The sequence below is a fragment of the Coregonus lavaretus genome (genome assembly GCF_964263955.1).
Source record: "Coregonus lavaretus genome assembly, contig: HAP1_SCAFFOLD_3866, whole genome shotgun sequence".
In the NCBI taxonomy this organism is placed as follows: Eukaryota; Metazoa; Chordata; class Actinopteri; order Salmoniformes; family Salmonidae; genus Coregonus; species Coregonus lavaretus.
In genome coordinates, this window is record NW_028160401.1 from 34901 (window position 1) to 40900 (window position 6000).

Sequence of the window (6000 nt, forward strand, 5' to 3'; positions counted from 1 at the left end):
CAACTACCATCTATACACCACTATTACATACCACCAACTAACATCTATACACCACTATTACATACCACCAACTACCATCTATATACCACTATTACACACCACCGACTACCATCTATACACCACTATTACATACCACCAACTACCATCTATATACCACTATTACATACCACCAACTACCATCTATATACCATTATTACATACCACCGACTACCATCTATACACCACTATTACATACCACCAACTACCATCTATATACCACTATTACACACCACCGACTACCATCTATACACCACTATTACATACCACCAACTACCATCTATACACCACTATTACATACCACCAACTAACATCTATACACCACTATTACACACCACCAACTACCATCTATACACCACTATTACATACCACCAACTACCATCTATATACCACTATTACATACCACCAACTACCATCTATATACCACTATTATATACCACCAACTACCATCTATATACCACTATTACATACCACCAACTAACATCTATACACCACTATTACATACCACCAACTAACATCTATATACCACTATTACATACCACCAACTACCATCTATACACCACTATTACATACCACCAACTACCATCTATATACCACTATTACACACCACCGACTACCATCTATACACCACTATTACACACCACCAACTACCATCTATATACCACTATTACATACCACCAACTACCATCTATACACCACTATTACATACCACCAACTACCATCTATACATCACTATTACATACCACCAACTACCATCTATATACCACTATTACACACCACCAACTACCATCTATATACCACTATTACACACCACCAACTACCATCTATATACCACTATTACATACCACCAACTACCATCTATATACCACTATTACACACCACCAACTACCATCTATATACCACTATTACACACCACCAACTACCATCTATACACCACTATTACACACCACCAACTACCATCTATATACCACTATTACATACCACCAACTAACATCTATATACCACTATTACATACCACCAACTACCATCTATATACCACTATTACATACCACCAACTACCATCTATACACCACTATTACACACCACCAACTACCATCTATACACCACTATTACACACCACCAACTACCATCTATATACCACTATTACACACCCCCAACTACCATCTATACATCACTATTACATACCACCAACTACCATCTATACACCACTATTACATACCACCAACTACCATCTATATACCACTATTACATACCACCAACTAACATCTATATACCACTATTACATACCACCAACTACCATCTATACACCACTATTACATACCACCAACTACCATCTATACACCACTATTACACACCACCATCTACCATCTATATACCACTATTACACACCACCAACTACCATCTATACATCACTATTACATACCACCAACTACCATCTATACACCACTATTACACACCACCAACTACCATCTATACACCACTATTACACACCACCAACTAATATCTATATACCACTATTACACACCACCAACTACCATCTATATACCACTATTACACACCACCAACTACCATCTATACACCACTATTACATACCACCAACTACCATCTATATACCACTATTACATACCACCAACTAATATCTATACACCACTATTACATACCACCAACTACCATCTATATACCACTATTACACACCACCAACTACCATCTATATACCACTATTACATACCACCAACTAACATCTATATACCACTATTACACACCACCAACTACCATCTATATACCACTATTACACACCACCAACTACCATCTATATACCACTATTACATAACACCAACTACCATCTATATACCACTATTACACACCACCAACTACCATCTATACACCACTATTACACACCACCAACTACCATCTATATACCACTATTACACACCACCAACTACCATCTATACATCACTATTACATACCACCAACTACCATCTATACACCACTATTACATACCACCAACTACCATCTATATACCACTATTACATACCACCAACTAACATCTATATACCACTATTACATACCACCAACTACCATCTATACACCACTATTACATACCACCAACTACCATCTATACACCACTATTACACACCACCAACTACCATCTATATACCACTATTACACACCACCAACTACCATCTATACATCACTATTACATACCACCAACTACCATCTATACACCACTATTACACACCACCAACTACCATCTATACACCACTATTACACACCACCAACTAACATCTATATACCACTATTACACACCACCAACTACCATCTATATACCACTATTACACACCACCAACTACCATCTATACACCACTATTACATACCACCAACTACCATCTATACACCACTATTACATACCACCAACTAACATCTATATACCACTATTACATAACACCAACTAACATCTATACACCACTATTACACACCACCGACTACCATCTATACACCACTATTACATACCACCAACTACCATCTATATACCACTATTACATACCACCAACTACCATCTATACACCACTATTACATACCACCAACTACCATCTATATACCACTATTACATACCACCAACTACCATCTATATACCACTATTACATACCACCAACTACCATCTATACACCACTATTACATACCACCATCTACCATCTATATACCACTATTACATACCACCAACTACCATCTATACACCACTATTACATACCACCAACTACCATCTATATACCACTATTACATACCACCAACTACCATCTATATACCACTATTACATACCACCAACTACCATCTATACACCACTATTACATACCACCAACTAACATCTATATACCACTATTACATAACACCAACTAACATCTATATACCACTATTACACACCACCGACTACCATCTATACACCACTATTACACACCACCAACTACCATCTATATACCACTATTACATACCACCAACTACCATCTATACACCACTATTACATACCACCAACTAACATCTATATACCACTATTACATAACACCAACTAACATCTATATACCACTATTACACACCACCGACTACCATCTATACACCACTATTACATACCACCAACTACCATCTATATACCACTATTACATACCACCAACTACCATCTATATACCACTATTACACACCACCGACTACCATCTATATACCACTATTACATACCACCAACTACCATCTATACACCACTATTACACACCACCGACTACCATCTATACACCACTATTACACACCACCAACTAACATCTATATACCACTATTACACACCACCAACTAACATATATACACCACTATTACACACCACCAACTACCATCTATAGACCACTATTACATACCACCAACTACCATCTATATACCACTATTACACACCACCGACTACCATCTATACACCACTATTACACACCACCAACTACCATCTATATACCTCTATTACACACCACCAACTACCATCTATACACCACTATTACACACCACCAACTACCATCTATATACCACTATTACATACCACCAACTACCATCTATATACCACTATTACATACCACCAACTACCATCTATACACCACTATTACATACCACCTACTACCATCTATATACCACTATTACACACCACCAACTACCATCTATACACCACTATTACACACCACCAACTAACATCTATACACCACTATTACATACCACCAACTACCATCTATACACCAATATTACATACCACCAACTACCATCTATATACCACTATTACACACCACCAACTACCATCTGTATAAAACTATTACATACCACCAAATACCATCTATATACCACTATTACATATCACCAACTACCATCTATATACCACTATTACATATCACCAACTACCATCTATACACCACTATTACATACCACCAACTACCATCTATATACCACTATTACACACCACCAACTACCATCTATACATCACTATTACATACCACCAACTACCATCTATACACCACTATTACATACCACCAACTACCATCTATATACCACTATTACATACCACCAACTAACATCTATATACCACTATTACATACCACCAACTAACATCTATATACCACTATTACACACCACCAACTACCATCTAGTTGATAACTCCTGAGTGGCACAGTGGTCTAAGGCACTGCATCGCAGTGCTAACTGTGCTACTAGAGATCCTGGTTCGAATCCAGGCTCTGTTGCAGCCGGCCGCGACCGGGAGACTCATGGGCGGCGCACAATTGGCCCAGCGTCGTCCAGGGTAGGGGAGGGAATGGCCGGCAGGGATGTAGCTCAGTTGATAGAGCATGGTGTTTGCAACGCCAGGGTTGTGGGTTCAATTCCCACGGGGGGCCAGTATAAAAAATATGTATTCACTAACTGTAAGTCGCTCTGGATAAGAGCGTCTGCTAAATGACTAAAATGTAAATGTAAAATCTATACACCACTATTACACACCACCAACTACCATCTATATACCACTATTACACACCACCAACTACCATCTATACATCACTATTACATACCACCAACTACCATCTATACACCACTATTACATACCACCAACTACCATCTATATACCACTATTACATACCACCAACTAACATCTATATACCACTATTACACACCACCAACTACCATCTATATACCACTATTACACACCACCAACTACCATCTATATACCACTATTACACACCACCAACTACCATCTATATACCACTATTACATAACACCAACTAACATCTATATACCACTATTACATACCACCAACTAACATCTATATACCACTATTACACACCACCAACTACCATCTATACACCACTATTACATACCACCAACTACCATCTATATACCACTATTACACACCACCAACTACCATCTATATACCACTATTACACACCACCAACTACCATCTATATACCACTATTACATAACACCAACTAACATCTATATACCACTATTACATACCACCAACTAACATCTATATACCACTATTACACACCACCAACTACCATCTATACACCACTATTACATACCACCAACTACCATCTATACACCACTATTACATACCACCAACTACCATCTATATACCACTATTACATACCACCAACTAACATCTATATACCACTATTTCATACCACCAACTAACATCTATATACCACTATTACACACCACCAACTACCATCTATATACCACTATTACATACCACCAACTACCATCTATACACCACTATTACACACCACCAACTACCATCTATATACCACTATTACATAACACCAACTACCATCTATACACCACTATTACACACCACCAACTACCATCTATATACCACTATTACACACCACCAACTAACATCTCTACACCACTATTACACACCACCAACTACCATCTATATACCACTATTACATACCACCAACTACCATCTATATACCACTATTACACACCACCAACTACCATCTATATACCACTATTACATACCACCAACTAACATCTATATACCACTATTACATACCACCAACTACCATCTATATACCACTATTACATACCACCAACTACCATCTATACACCACTATTACACACCACCAACTACCATCTATATACCACTATTACATACCACCAACTACCATCTATACACCACTTTTACATACCACCAACTACCATCTATACACCACTATTACACACCACCAACTAACATCTATATACCACTTTTACATACCACCAACTACCATCTATATACCACTATTATATACCACCAACTACCATCTATACACCACTATTACATACCACCAACTAACATCTATACACCACTATTACATACCACCAACTACCATCTATATACCACTATTACACACCACCGACTACCATCTATACACCACTATTACATACCACCAACTACCATCTATATACCACTAT